This window comes from Mytilus californianus, unplaced genomic scaffold, assembly GCF_021869535.1.
Source record: "Mytilus californianus isolate M0D057914Y unplaced genomic scaffold, xbMytCali1.0.p SCAF_1, whole genome shotgun sequence".
Lineage (NCBI taxonomy): Eukaryota > Metazoa > Mollusca > Bivalvia > Mytilida > Mytilidae > Mytilus > Mytilus californianus.
Window position 1 is genome coordinate 37,103,128 of NW_026262581.1, and position 17,382 is coordinate 37,120,509.

Below are 17,382 nucleotides of genomic sequence, written 5' to 3' on the forward strand. Positions count from 1 at the left end.
AAATAATCTTAAATTTGCTTAAAAGTGAGGCAAACTGATGGATGCATTTTTTAACGCGACCTAAGGGATTCATTCTACTGGGCCCCGTATTGTGATGCATTAACATCAGTGTACATTTTACAAGATATTGTCAATAATAGTAGTATCTGTTTTCTTCAATAATCGCATTTTGAAATTGACCTTCAGCATCACACGCTTTTTTAAGAGACATTGAAACCAGTTTACTCCAAAATTACCAAAAAATCTATTCATTAGTGTTATGCACAGTCAGATTGCCTCAACAATTTTCTTGACTTAACCAATGAATGGTAGACAAACCAAGCGTTAGTCCAGGAGAAGGGAAATCATTTGACAAAGACTAACGCGACACAAGAAAGACACACAATGTCTTAAATACATGACATTTTTATTAGTTGTTATTGGATTTGAACAAGTGTAAATAACTGCGAGTACTCTCAGATCTGTACTTTGTGTTTTTGTTGTAATGAGGGATGTATAAATACCCTGCCACGTCAATTGTTTTGTTATAAATTAGGCCGTTAGTTTTCTCAATTGAATTGTTTCATATTTTTCATGTCTGGACCATTTATAGCATAATACGGTATGGGGATTTCTCATTGTTGAAGGCCTTACGGTTGCCTATAATTGCTTACACTCACTTCATTTGAACTTCAGTGGTAGTTGTCTCTTTGACAAGCAAACCTCATATCCTTACTTTCATATTACACAAGAACAAGCAATAGACACTTAAAACTAGTTGAACCAACGTATATATATTGATGTGATTTCCGAGTATTACCACTCAATACTAATACTCCTAATACAATGAAATGCTCCTAATTGTACTAACTTACCAAATATACTCTGATACTCTCTGGTTAATTTCTAGTACAGGCGTTCTCATTCCCGCCAATACGCCAACTCTCTTTACCTGGTAACTATCTGAGATCTTATCCTGAGTTAGGTAGTTTACAATGGATCATTCCGGGAACCGGGCTACGCGGTATATCTAACTACCGTACTGTCTACATAGTAATGTCACGTCCATTATACCATATTACACAACACTCCCCCCCCCCACTTTGAAAGGAGTGAGTTTACTTCCTATTCGAATATTCACTATCTTCATTTAGTCCACCCCGTCTGGTCGCACCACGGGGATACAAATAAATCTCCATATATATAGTTATATATATTTTCCAATGTTGACATATTAACAACATACATATATTTGAAAATTCCACAATTGCTCCGTTGTCGCTCTATGGAGTTAATTTATAACTAGCATATCATTCCTTGATATATATATAGATGTATTAAACACAATCTATTCACATCTGATGTAATTTCCAATCAAAATTTACAACTGATTTACGTTAACCTCTATGTACACACGAATCTGCTCTATATGCACATCATAGTATCCTGTCTTATATATGAAGTTACCTTGCGGTATCAGAGTCCTGGCACCGTGGACATCTAAACTTTACCATAGTGTCTGCCAGTGCTGGTGTCAAATCTATACAAGCTCCATGGTACCACTCATCACAGAAATCACACTGTATCATAAACAGTCCATCATCTGGTTTTCTGCACAAACAGTGTAAGTCTGGGTTAGTCGCCTTGGTCACATCTTCACCGTCCTGTAACCGGTGCTGGCACTGTTTTAACCAGGGTGGTACTTCTCTATCTTTGCATGGTAATAAACGGTCATGATTTATTGTCAGTACAATTTTTTGTAATTTTATCTTGTACACATAGGAAGATAATTTGGCACATACAAGTCCTGGACCTTTCCAAGGTGGGTCCAATTTCTTCGCCCTACCTTTAATTTTTGCCGTGCCTAAAACATAAACTAAATCTCCTATTTTGTATTCTCTCTCCAGAATACGCACATCATAATCACGTTTCATGGTATTCTGTGTAGTTTTTAGCGTGTTGCGCGCTATTTCATGTGCAGATGTTATGGCATCTCTGAGTCTTATTACATACTCATCTTGTGACTCGTCTGTTTTAGCACCAGGTACGCTGTACAATAAATCAACAGGCTGGTTAACCTCTCTCCCAAGCATTAGCATGTTTGGCGTAAAACCAGTACTTCTGTTCACCGACGATCGAACAGCTCCTGCCAACTGTGCCAAGTGTTCATCCCAATTGTTTTGTTGTTTAGACACGAAGCAACGGACGGCGTCCATTAAGGTTCTGTTGCAACGTTCTGCTTGTCCGTTTGAGGATGGTCTGTACGGAGTAGTTCTTGCTTTGTGCATTTGCAAGATTTCACAGATGGATTTGAAAAGCTTGCTTTCAAAATTGCGTCCTTGGTCTGTAAAAACCTGAAATGGAAATCCAAAACGAGAGAAAAACTCGTTCACAGCAGCTCTTGCCGTATGTTCTGCAGTTTGTGCTGGTAACGGAATACATTCCATCCATTTGGAAAACTGATCAACCATAACTAGTACATGTGCATTCCCAAATTTCGTCTCTGGCAGTGGTCCTAGAAAATCTAAGTGGACACGCTCCATTGGTGCACCTGCATGAAACTGGGTGAGCGGACATTTAGCCTTCCTGTTTGGCTTCTTGTGTAAATTGCATGTACTGCATGTTTTGACAAAGTCTCTTATTCGTTGTGTCATACCATACCATTGATATTTCGCCTTGATTCTTAATGTGGTCCTATTCATACCTTGGTGACCTGCAGCAGGAATATCATGACATAATGATATCACTTGTTCTACAAGATCTCTTGGTACCACAAGTCTTGGTGTTCTGTCTTTCTTGTCCAAATTTCTCAATATTCCATTATCATCTAAGTAGAACATATCTTTGTTTATCCAATATTTCTTAGCTATTGGACTGCATCTGAATATTGTAGCCTCTGATGGTTCTGTTTTGTCCCTGAACCATACCAGTATTAACTCCAAGTCTGGGTCTTTAGACTGATAATCTCGTAATTGCTCTGGTGAATAAGTACTAGCTTCTATACCTGTCTCAGTAATGACATTTACATTTGGAAGGTCCAAATATGTCGCGTAAACTGACATACCAAGTGGTGTAGTGACTATTTCAACTGAACTGTGACAAACATTTTGGTTCTGGCTTACTGTATCTTGATTGGTACTGTCAAATACTTGTGGCTGGACCGGAGATGTACCTAAATTCTCATTCACGTGACTTGTCACGTTCTGGTCCCCGTCTTGTGATATTGAACTATCTGGTGTAGCATTGTCCTTTATAATCACATTTGTATGTTGTGCAATGTCCTGTTTCAGTAAATTGTTCTCAGTAATCAAAGAACTCGGTAGTACTGTAAGTGGTCCTGTATTGTGTGTTTGCTCAAAAGTTTTACAGTCTTGATGTGAAGCTAAAGGAATAACGTTATCTACGTCTTCTTGAAAACCAAGCCAACTTTGGTGAGCACGAGTACAATAATCGCATGCTCCACAGGGTAGATTGTGTTTTAGCACGTTCCCAGCTGCTAATCTATTCTGTGAACAAGCTAAATCTGGCAGACGTGATAATGCGTCCGCATTTTGGTGTCTTTTACCTGGCCTGTGCTTTACTGTCATGTGATACTGGCTTAGCTCCTCTAACCATCGAGCTAGTTGTCCTTGTGGCTCTTTAAAGTGCAATAACCACGTTAAACTACTATGGTCTGTACGGACTATAAACTCTCTTCCTAAAAGGTAATGTCTATAATGTCTGGTGAATTTCACTACTGCAAGCAATTCTTTCCGTGTCGTGCAGTATCGTTTTTGTTCATGGGTTAATGAAAAACTTCCATAGGCAACGGGACGCTCTACACCATCTTGGACTTGTATTAATTCTGCGCCAATTGCGAAATTGGAAGCATCTGTGTCCAAAATAAACGGATCTTTACTGTTGGGTAATGCCAATAACGGAGTTGTTGTCAATGCCTCTACAAGTTTGTCAAAAGCCTCTTGCTCTGAATCTCCCCATTTGTACGGTTTCTTACCGGTCAATTGATACAAAGGGTAGGATAAATCTGCAAAATTCTTAATGAAAGTTCTATGATAATTAGCAAAGCCAAGAATTTGTTCAACCTCTCTTGTTGTCGTAGGTACTTCATCATATTCACTGCCAATTGCCATACCATCTCTATTGATTGTTCTGCCTAAAAAGTCAATTTCCTTTTTAAAGAAGTCACATTTCCTAGGTTTCAACTTAAGCCCATACTCTCTGAAACGTTCAAAAACTGACCGCAAATTCTGTAAATGGTCTTCAAATGTCTTTCCCATTACTAGAATATCGTCCAGGAAGGCGAGTACAACATTCCATGTTAAACCTCTGAGAACGAGATTCATTACTCGTGAATATGTTCCAGGGGCATTGAAAGGCCAAAACTCATTCGGACAAAGTGGAATAATCCATATTTAGTGATGAAGGCAGTCTTTTCCTTGTCTGATTCTTTCACTTTAATCTGATAATATGCACTATTAGCGTCCAATTTTGAAAACCATTCGTTTTCCGCCAAAGTGTCCAAACATTCGTCTATCAGGGGAAGCGGATAGACATCTTTTTTCGTCACGGAATTCAACTTCCGGTAATCAATGCACCAGCGCACGTTGCCATCGCGCTTGCGCACAAGTACTGGGGCAGATGCCCATTCTGACATAGATGGTTCTATGATACCTGCATCTAACATTTTCTTTAAATGGCTTTCTTCTTCGTGTGCAAAGCACATGGGTGTTCGTCTTATTCGTTGCTTGATAGGGCGCGCATCACCTGTATCAATCTCGTGTTCAATGTGGTTAAATGTTCCCAAGTCAAAATCATCTAGTGCAAAAACATCAGCAAATTCATGAAGTAAATTTGCAACTTTGGACTTTTGGTCTTCAGCAAGTGTACTGGATTTATCCAATATGTTCTGCAACTGTTCCAGTAGTGTATTGTTATCTCTGGCTATTCCAGTTGTTGCTACTGACGGGGCTGGCCCCGTTTCAACAACTTCAGCTTCAATTGCTTCGCCTAAAAGAGTTCCCTTTTGCAAAACTATCTTGTTGTTCGTTACATTAAGTAAACTGACACATGGCAAAGAACTATCGTTGTAATAACCACGTGGGATTAACAAATCTATCTCTTTATTAGGTTCAATTATAAAATCAGTTAATTCCGCTGACAAATCTGACTCTAATTGTACGACTGAATTAGGAGGTATGACTGTTCTATATGGAACGGTAATTTTAGCTACTCTTGCTATCGCGTTCACAGGCGGTACCAGTCCAACATGTCCATGTACCATAGGTAGTGCTTCTCCATTGATGAAAAAAATTAATTTTCTGCAGTCTAAAATTACTTTTGCTTTGACTAGAAAATCAAGTCCTAAAAGCATGTCATTATCAATAGGCGCAACATAAATATCTGTCCTATATGTTCTTTCACCAATTTGTAATTCAACTGGACCCACTACAAACGCATCCATGTGCATACCACGCCCTGCTGCATGCATTGTTGCTTTTCTTTTCATGGGTGGTTTTTTGCTAAGAGATTCATAAACTTTGTCAGAAATTATTGTAACTTCTGCTGCGGTATCTACTACCGAAATTACAGGCTGTCCATGCACTTTTAAAGTGAATCGAAGCATAGATGCTGAGCCTAACTGGCAAATAGTTCCCCCTAAGTGTACGGGATCTTGCAACTGAAGGTCAATTACTTTCTGTAAATCATTATCAGGCTTCGTTGTGTGCAATAGTGAATTAGACAGAGTATCTGTGGATGTTGACATATCACATGTTTTTAACGGGGTAATCCCCGAAACAGGTGTCTTGTTTCTTTCGTTTGAAATGGTGTTTAACGTTAGGCGGTTAGGTGTGGTCTGAGTCAGGGTTCCGCCCTTTAGCCCGACTCTTTCTGGTTTAAATGGTCTGTGTAATTTTTTCCTGTTGATGAATGCAAGTCAGGACAGTCCCGTTGTATATGGCCAAACTGGTGACAGAAATAGCAAGCCATTTTTGCTAATTTTTCAGGTGGAATAGGTCCCCAGCGCCTTTTAAATTGTGATTGTCGCTGATTATCTTGCCTATTTTCCCTGTTACGCCATTGTTGGCGATTACCTTGATTTTGTTGGCTGAATGGTTGGGTTGCTGGCTGGACTTCATTTTGTGCAGGAAACTGTTGTTTTTGAAGCTGCTGTTTAAGGTCTCCTATTTCCTGCTTATGAAATGCTTCCATAGCAGTCATCTTTTCTAGCAGTGTGTTCATTTGTTTAGACAATTCGGACTTGGTGTCCGTCTTACCAATGGCGTGAACAGCTAGGTCGCTATCATAATCACTTGGTTCATCCTGATTTGGTGTTGGGTCACGTCTACCGGTTGGTTTACCAAATATAGCTGTGTGGTTATGTTGGAACCATTTTATCTGGTCAATTGCTGCTTCAACAGATGTTGGTCTGGCGGTGGCTCCATGTTGACCAGCTTCTTTATCTGAGCATCCCTGGCATATTTTCCAGATAGCTTGTGTATACATATAACTGTCGGGAAGATTTCGGAATGCTTTACAGGCTAACGAGAGAACTCGGTCTGCCCAATCTTCCAATTTCTCATTTGTATTTTGTCGTGCACTCATGAACTGAACTTGCAACGTCTCTGGTAAGTCTTGAAAATTGAACCTTTTCTCTAATTTGTGAATTAATTCAAAGTAATCCACACCTTGGTCTCTATCCAGTAAATTTGCATAGTAATCACCTGCTTTACCATGTAAACACCAACACAGTTGGTCTTTTCGTTCCGTGGTAGTCCACGATAAACGATCAGCATACCTATGAAACTTGGTGTAAAACGTTTTCCAACTTGAGGAACCATCATACTTCAGTCCTTTAGGTATTTCTAGGTTCTTTGATTTTGGCTTTGCTGGAGGCATTAATTGCGGCGACTCCCCATAACTTAAATATGGTCTTGGAGGGTACATATTTCTGTTTATTGTAGAAGAGTATGTTGGATTTGGTGTTCTCAAGGAATATATTGGTTCCCTAAATATTTCTGGTGAAGGTATTCTGCGACGGATTTCAGGTGTAGGTAAATGTGATTCTACCCGTTGACGACGTCTTGGGACTGGAACTGGCCTTTCTAATCTAGGTTCGTGCTCGTTGGGTCCTTGCTGCCATCCCAATTTTGATGTCTGCTGTTGTGTATTTTGATTACGTGAATAATCACGTTTTTCAATGTGCTCATTGGGACCTTGCTGCCATCCCAATTGTGAAGTCTGCTGCTGTGTATTTTGGTTACGTGAATAATCACGTTTTTCAATGTTTTCCTCAACATTTAATCTGATACTTGGTTTCGTGTACCCTAATTCATCTGTTCTATGAGTTTTGTCTGGCTTAAACTGTCGATCAATTGAAAAATCTTGAACTTTATCCTGGTCATCATACTTGGTTTGTAGTAATGGTTTTCTTTCATCAGGTCTTGACAATTTTGTTGAATACTGGTGGTCCCCATACTGCAAAGTGTAATTTAAAGGCTTGCTCATTGCTGAACTGGGACGTGATAACTCACGTTTGACTTCCTCAGGCTCAGGTTTAAGCAAACATTCATCAGAAGGTGTGTCAGAATATGAAAAGTCATTGATTTCTGCTTCTCGTCTTGCATATTCCGAATGAAATCCAGATGTTTTAACTTCACCATAATCAACATGGTCTTGTAAATCATAACTTGACTGAGTCCGTGATTTGTATTCTTGTTGCTGTGTAACTGGTGAAAAATCTATCAAATCCATCAAGGCTTCAGTAATTCTTAGTCTTGGTATTTCAGAAAGATGCTCAAACTGAACATTACCATATGTCTCTCTCAAAGAGATAATCTTGTCAGCTGTGACATTTCCAACACCAGGTAACAATAATAATTCTTCATAAGTACAGCTATTAATCTTTGTACGCTCCTTCTGAAAAGCTAAGTCTGCCATTATGTTATTATAACACAAATACAATTCAATTTAATCACTGATTGCTGAATCAGAAAAAAAATTAATGTGCATGTGCTATGTGGCTAACCACACAAAAAACGGCTAATTTTTCCGAAAGTAGCTAATTTTCTCCAAATTGCTCTGATAACGGCTAATTTGTCTAATTTCTACACAAAACGGCTAATTTTAGCAAAACGTGAAACAATTTTCGAAAATAAATTTGCAAACACTGTAATTAACGCAAGTTTTTATGCTTATATTATCTCCGTGTTCAAACACTTCATAATATACCAAATATAGCAATATGAACTTCGCAATTACACGTGATGTAATCACTTCTGTGTCTCGATTAATTCGTCTTTTTAACACAGGAAACCCTGCTCGCAGCGCCAGTGATGTGATTTCCGAGTATTACCACTCAATACTAATACTCCTAATACAATGAAATGCTCCTAATTGTACTAACTTACCAAATATACTCTGATACTCTCTGGTTAAGTTCTAGTACAGGCGTTCTCATTCCCGCCAATACGCCAACTCTCTTTACCTGGTAACTATCTGAGATCTTATCCTGAGTTAGGTAGTTTACAATGGATCATTCCGGGAACCGGGCTACGCGGTATATCTAACTACCGTACTGTCTACATAGTAATGTCACGTCCATTATACCATATTACACAACAATATTGACCTCCATGGGATTTTGTTTTGTTATGATTGTTTTTCACCAAAATATAAAAATGAAAAAGAAACCATTGTGATACATACAGCCATGCATTAAGAATATTGACCTAAGTGGTGGTGGAGGCTCCGTTTACATGTTTTCAATAAAAGAATATACGCTGGGGTTACGACAAAATACCCTGTCTCTATTTTCTTGTCTTTCATGAAAAATATAACATTTTGCTACGGATCCCAGGACAATTTCTGCATAAATCTATATTGATGTTTTCGGAAATCTTTGGATAGAACTGTTTGGGGCATGATTGGTTCCTTGCATGACAGCCATTCAAATTCAATAAAGAAGTAGTCCCAGTTTGCAATGGTCCAAGTTTGTTATGGTCCGAGATGTCCCTATAGCTCGAAATAACCCGCACATAGAATATCTTATATAACGGTTTTATGCAGCACAAAACAGGAATACCAAGGCATCGACCATTCATCTATTGTTGTGTGTGTGTGGGGGGGGGGGGGGGGGGGGGAGGGGGGGAAGGGGTTGCATAGTTTTTTCTAGAGTCTATTTTTTTCCCAAAAAAAAAGGTTTTAAATATTTAAAAAGTTTGTTTAGAATATATTTGTTCAAATTAAACACTTTTTGGGGATTCATTTATGAATAAAATATCAAATCAAACAATTAAGAAAAAACATTTTTTTAGAAATCACACGTAGTCCACCAAGGAACATTTCTAAGATTTCCATCAATTGGTCATTGCCATAAAATTTGCATAATCAGGCGATCACTGCATACAATCTATTTGAGGAAAAACAAAGGACTCTGGATCTTTATAATAGATCTACAGCCCTGAAATTTCCAGAGGAAGTAGAAACCACATTCGAGTCATGAATATTGTTTGAAACGTTCACAAAGATGGTGAAGGGCCTAAACAACTAGTATATACAAATAATACACTGCTATATTTTAAACATACACATGGCTAGATTTTATACATACACATGGCTACATTTGAAAAATGCACAGCTAGATAAAAAAAAATCACACCTATATTTGAAAAGACATAGCTAGATTTAAAATTATACAACTAAAAGTGAAAGAGCTCCAATAGATTAGTGAACAGCACAGTCGAAAGATATTAAATTATTTCTTTACACACGTTATTATTTAAACACAACTATATTCTGACAAAAAGTCAGTAAACTAAACTTCTAAAGCTGCATTTATAGGTATGAGAACAACATTTTGTCTCATAATAGGATATTTTCAGATAAGAATTGATCAATTCTATGTTATATAAGAAGCAAGACTAACATTTAGAATTAAAAGAAAACATAATGTGTATATTGCTATACAGTTATGAACACTTGTTACCATTTATTCTTGACTCCAAGGACTTAAGAGATGTAATGTAAAGAGCTGTAATGACCACTCATAAAGTAGACCATGTGACTAAAAACTACCATGTCTATTCTGCACGAGGTTTTTTAACTGTTGGACGATAAAAGGGATGTAGCAACACATTGCGATACATGTATTATATTCTATGTTGCTCATTTTAGTACAAACCCGGTAATAAGTCTAATAAGTTGGTCACATTCGGGAAAAGGGGACGGGATTGTAGTTACGACATTAGATGTATATCCGCTATCATCTGTGAAACGGATATTACATAACGGTCAACCAACTCGTGATGGCGTCCGTAAAACTTACGAAGGGATGACTTCAACTTCACCCCTTGGAACTCTTTGTTTAATAGCTTCCTTGTGATCAGCAACCCTCTATCAAGGAAATCTTCATAGGAAATACAAGCCCTGGAATATCGTATCAGCTTGGAGATATATACTTCGTATGCTGGCGCTACTGGAATGTTGCTATATAGAAATGGAAAGTTCACAAGTGGGAAGCTGAAATCCTCTCTTTTGTTGTAAAATTTTGTTTTCAACCGTCCCTCATTGTCAATTTCTAGATGCAAGTCAAGATATGAGGCAGGCTTAACTGTATCTGTTGTATCCTTTATCTCAAGTTCGATGGGATAGATGCGTTCAACATAGTCACCAAATTTTGAATTATTTAATGAGAGAACATCATCTATATAGCGGAAAGTAAAGTCAAAGGATACTGCTTTCTTTTCTTTCTTCCTAAGAAATTCCGGTATGAAGTCAGCCTCATATGAATAAAGGCACAAGTCGACAAGAAGAGGGGCACAGTTTGTTCTCATGGGAAAGCCGATTGTTTTTTGAAAAACACGTCCTCCAAACGTAACAAATAAGTTGTCAATCAAGAAATCAAGCATCTTGATAATGTCAGTTTCAGAGAATGTTTTGTTTGAATCAGAGTGATTTTTTACAAAGTAGGATTTATCCCTCCCTTAAGACAAAATACTTTTATCTACGTTGGCCATTCTTTTTTATGAAACAAAGCAGGACCAACTCTTTCAATTTGTCTTTTAGTTTAGAATGGGGGATACTTGTGTAAAGTGTAGAAACGTCAAATGTTATACTAGTAATACTATTGCAAGATGAAAGAGTCTCAGATTGTATGTACTCTAAAAGATCGTTGGAATTCGTTAGTAACCACATCTGATTCACGCCACCTCTAGAATAGGTAGTTTCACAATAACTTTGAAGCCCGGCTTTGATTGCTGATAAAATTGATGTTGATAATTTGAAAGAGGTTTCGTGGAGCACTTGGAAGACCCTGCAATATACCGTTGTTTGTAGGGACACTTATGTAGTTAAGGTATCCAATACAGTGATGGAAGATTCAGTTCTTCATCTTTGGTTGAAATTCCAAAGGAACATAGAACAGACCTATGATTATCCAGGATTTCTTCTTCAATAAGTGTCGTGGGGCTATATGTTAAGTTTCCAAGTGAATTGTCAATACCTAATTCATTTATCAAGCAGTTTATGTAATGTGATTTACACACAAAAATGATGTTGTTTGGGGCTTATCTGCGGGGACAACAACATATTTGTCATGGAGGTAGGACAAGTGTTTTGCAACATTTGGGTCTTTAAAGATTGATATAGTATGGGTATTAATAGACCCATTCAGTTTTCTTAATTCTGATTTGTATCAACGACCTCACAGCCTTAATCCATTCGGAAAGAGTATCTACGTCTCCTTTCTTCCGTTTAACCCATTGCCTGGCATAATCCTTGACTGAATCCATCAGTATTTTGAAGTTGTGTTTCCAATTGACGGATTTAGGCTCACGATAGTTCAGGCCTTTGGATAACACATTTCGCAGAAAAGTGTTATTCACAATGTTTAGGTCACCGGTCATAACGTGGCCAGCAGGATTATATATGAATGGGGAATTATTGAGGTCCTGCAACACGTGTTTGTAATTGAAAATTTCAGTTGCAATTGGTTTGGTATAGGTATATGAAATGATAGGTACAGACTGATCTATAAAATAGGGAGGTAGTTTCGAGTGAACTGATTTATGAAGTAGGATATTGCCCAAGTTGATGGCATCGAGACCTTTGTTGGCAAAGGAAAGTTTAAGAAAGGATCTTTTCTCCTTTTCATCTTTTACAATGCGAACTGGTTTGAAAAGTCTGTGACTTGCAATATCCGAAATGATAGCTGTAAGTTTGTACTGGTTTGAATGAGGGTTAGTAACAGTGGTTTCCAAACATAAGTTGTGCAGATAATGAAGTTTTGAAAGGGGTAATGAATAAAGCTTCGTGCGAATGTGATGAATACCTAACGGCTTTAGTGTAAATGGAAGCAGGTCATTAATAGAGACATCATGGAGAGTAGGTGATGAATAATGACGATGACCATGACTGCGTCTACGTCGAGGAGAAGAGTTGAAAATGTTCATCACATTCACCGAGCTACAGGAAGGACTAGATAGAATACCTATACCATCAATTTTGTCTTTGCAAACATATGGTGTCGCAATTCCGAATTGTCGAATCCAGTAGTCGTCGTTTTGTCTACGGCAAGATGAGGATTGTAGTCCTGTGGTATATTTTTTCGATGATGCGAACTTGCATAGAAACTTGTGACTTATATACCAAATATGACTTGAGTCATTATTCATGAACCTACTGTGACAGACAGAGTATAAACATGAACCTCACTGCATAGGGGAGATAACTCTAGGAAGCTTCACCTTCATTCTATACACCAGTTTTAATAATGATGACTTCAACACCACCTTCAGGAACTACTCCATCTCGTAGCAGGTGGCTACGATAAAAGGTGGTCAGGTTGACGGTGGAGAGAGAAAAACATGTAGATGTATAACATTTAATGACTTGGGAGAAATGAAAAATTAGACCAGTGGTCAATTTCGAAAGGGTCCAAAAAGTCAGATGTGAAACAGCTGAGTGACCCCCAAGGTAATGAATGAGAAAAATGGAGTAAAAAGGAAGCCTTCAACTAAACACTGGGAAATTCTTTGTAAATACAGTATAAAATGTACATATTTTAATATTATGACATACTGTATTAATGATAATGATATTAGTAATACAAAAAACTAATTGCTACAAATCTGTTGCTGTGCATTCTTAATAGAGGATTTATCTGTTCTTATGTAGCGACAATAACTAACAGAATTCCATCTGCCAAAAGTTTTGATCAAATAATCAAATGATCTTCAATGTTAGCCTTACCAGCACTGGTAGCTGCGCCAATACGAAAAGAGTGTACATTATAAAGGTCTGCTTGAAATCCACACAAATCCAATAATTTTTTTTTAAAATAGAAATAAAATACCTCCTTTCCACAGCTGAAATTTTTCAGTAATAGACAGTGGATCTGAAAGTGCACCTTGGCCTTTAGCTGATCTTAATTTTTAATACTTTTTTAAAGCTGTATATGGTCATAGCGTATTGTTAAGCTTGTGCAATTGTATGTCAATACCTTTTCTAAAAGCATCAGTTTTAGATTGTTTTAAATGCAGAATTGCAAAATCAACATGAAATAGTACATCAGAAACACATAAATTACATTCTGAATCTACAGTAAATTCAGCACACCGTAAAAACCCGTGAAATGCTACAATACAAATAGTTTCAAGCATACAATCTGTAAATTCTGAAATGTAACCCATCTTCAGTTTAAGAAAATACTTGCTTAAGTATGTCAGAAGTAATTGGAAGTATTGGCCTGACAGACTGTTTTTGTGATCGTTTGGCCGACTTCAGAACTAAGGCGAGTCTAACCATTGATTTATGGTCCTTGTCAGACGACTTGAACGGTGAATGTATGTCATCCTTCAGGCACATGTATCTTTTACCGCAAATATACAGCTTACTTGTAGAGTATTTTAATTTTAGAATTTAAAAACAATGTCCCATAAAATATATCAAAAGTGCTTCTGATATGGGAGGTAATTTATCTCCATCAAAGTTTACCCCATTTAAAAGTAATTTTTTTTAAATGGTTATATCCTGTCTCATAAACAGCTCTTGTTTTCTCGGCGACTGCATTGGACCATAATTTGTTGACTGTGTTGGTCAAGACCACATTACTTCTGACACACCTGGGCAAGTATGTGGATGCAGCTCTGCCTGTGGAGCCATTGTTTGAAAACGAGTTATCTGTAAACGAGACAAAGCATCAGAAATTTGGTTTTTGTGACCAGGCACATGTTTAGCACTGAAGTGAAAATTACATTGAGCTGCACACCATGTTAGTTGGCGCATACGTTTCATAATTTCTAAACATTTAGAACGCCCTTTTCTAACGATAGCGACAGTAGCTTCATTTTCACACCAGAATAATATCTTCTTACAGGACCAAGATGTCCCCATAACAATGCTGCCACTACAATAGGATATAACTCTAGGAATGCCATTGAAGATTGTTCTAACCATTGATTTATGGTCCTTGTCAGACGACTGGAACGGTGAATGTATGTCATCCTTCATGAAGGGGGTGATTAATTAAATCAATGGTCCTTGTCAGACGACTGGAACGGTGAATGTATGTGCCTGAAGGATGACATACATTCACCGTTCCAGTCGTCTGACAAGGACCATTGATTTATGGTCCTTGTCAGACGACTGGAACGGTGAATGTATGTCATCCTTCAGGCACATGTATCTTTTACCGCTTACTTGTAGAGTATTTTAATTTTAGAATTTAAAAACAATTTCCCATAAAATATATCAGTATTCTATCAAATGTCTTAACGTCTTTTCTGTTATATTCGTATGTTATGGTAAAAATAATTAATCACCCCCTTCATTTATTAGATTTTAGTTTGGTTCAACGAAATTTATACGATATATTTGGTTTACAGTTTGATTTAGAAGAAACACCGACATAGCTAGATAATACAATTAATTATCTAATTACTATCACAATTTGATATTAATAAGATTGTTATTTTCATTGTTATTAATAAATGTAATGTCAGTATTACAAATCTTATCTTGAATCAATCCTAATCCTATCTTATTTTTGGGAAATATTTTTACAAATTCAAATGTGACGTCATTTTGTGTGTTTTTTTAGAATTTCAAATGTGACGTCACTTTGTGCGTTGAGGCTTTGGCTAACTCGGCTGTGTATTTTTAAGTGTTGGATTAAGTTGTTTTATGTAATTATAATGTATCCGTTTTTTTTCTGTAGTTAGTCCCCACTTCGGTTTTATCATGTATATCCATTATATAGTCATTTTATAAAATTTACTGTTTGCAAAATTATAAATTATTCTAAATAATAAGGATGTTCTTGTCCCAGGCAGAAAACCCTGTCCGTGTTAGGCGCAACTTTTTGGAAGTTTTGGTCCTCGGTGCTCTTCAGCTTTGTACTTGTTTTGGCTTTCAAACTTTTTCATCTTAGCGTCACTGGTTGGTCTTGTGCGGACGAGACGCACGTCTGGCGTATTGAATTTTAAGCATAGTACCTTTTGTTAGCTATTATTCGTGTGTTTCTTTGTCCTATATGTTCTCCCATTTATTTGTATTGTGGTCCTGTCATGTGATGTTGTCGTTTTGGTGTTGTGTTTGACGTTGCCATAAAAGCGGGAGGTTTGGCATGCCACAAAACCAGGTTCAACCCACCATTTTTTTCTTAAAATGTCCTGCACCAAGTCAGGAAAATGGCCATTGTTATATTATAGTTCGTTTCTGTGTGTGTTACATTTTAATGTTGTGTTTTTGTTGTGTCGTTGTTCTCCTCTTATATTTGGTGCGTTTCCCTTAGTTTTAGTTTGTAACCCGGATTTGTTTTTATCTGTATCGATTTATGAGTTTCGAACAGCGGTATACTACTGTTGCCTTTATTTTTCAATTAAAATAGGTAAATTAGCAGGCCAAACAGATGAGAACCATTTCGCTTGAAAATAATCCCCATAACCTATTGTGGAAGCAGCATCTGTATACAGTTCAATATCAAAACTTGATAGCTATCATGAAACATAGTGATACCATTCCAGTTTGATAAAAATCTCAACCAAAATTCTAAATCAACTTTACATTCTTTGGTTAAATGAACAAATTCTTTCAAATGTTTAACAGTAGTTGACAAATTATTAAGATACGACAAAAAAGATCTGCCAGGTAAAATAACTTGTGGCAAAATTGAAATGTCCTTACAAATGTAACAGTTGTCTTTTCGTACAAGATGATTTTGACACCAGTTTTTTTAATAAAACCACATTTCCTTTGTACTTTAATTTTTGGAAGTCTTGCTTCCATTTTATTTGTATCTAATATAATGCCTAAATACTCTAAACAGTCTTCTGCTTGGCTATTGGAATATTTACACGTTTGAAAATGGTCATCATTATGACCATGCTTCTTTCACCATCCTCACTAGAGTGATCGATAATCAGAAAATCTTAAAATAGATGTAAAATATTCTTAACTTTATAATTTTTCTCTGCAGTATAGCATATTGCCTGTGACACTGTTTCAAAAATTTTTGGACTGGACCGGCAACCGAATGTTAATCTTTCATAAAATAATAAAAGGATTGCCATTTAAAACAGAATAAAGGCCACTGGAATGACTTGTAAGGAAAAATTTTGAACGCATCGGAAATGTCGTACTTACACAATCTGCTGTATGTAGAGTTGGTAATTTTGTGTTACTCTCGTTTTGTGTTGTAGTACTTCGATTGATCTTCGTTTCTAAGCTCAATGCAAGATGTCGTGAAATTAATATCTATTTCGATTGAATATCCGGAAATATTTCGTCCAACTCAAAATTTAGCTTCCAAAGTGATTGCATAAAGATTTTCGCTTTTACAGTTACTGGGCTTAATAATCTTAACGGATCGAAAATCTTAGATGATTGTCGTAAAATATATCGGTTTTGTCAGTTTTCCTTTTTCGTCTATCTCGAAGTTGATACTTTGATAACACAACTTGTCCGATATAGCGTTCCATTGCATACCAAGATTTTTAGTGAGTTCATCTTTGTCTAAGGTTTGTTCTTTGCAAGCGATTTCTTGTTATTTTTGACTGTTGGAATTCCAAGAGCGTAGGTTGAATCAGCCTTTCATGAGTAATTCCCTCGATCTCCTGTAATAATATATTACGCTATTTTCGTTATCAAAACTAGTTAAAATGTTGTCCACATATAACCAATTTTCTAGAGTATTTGAAAGTTTTACCGGATTTTCCTTAAAGTGCTTGAGAAGTGTGGCGCTCAAAATGAATGGCGAACATGTAGCTCCGAAGAATACGGACTTGAAGCGATATGTTATAAGCGGACTTGATGTATTTGCAGGGTCACTTAGCCACAGGAACCTCGTTGCATCTCGGTCAATCTCGTCGAGCTGTATTTGTAGAAATGCTTTTTCTAAATCTGCGG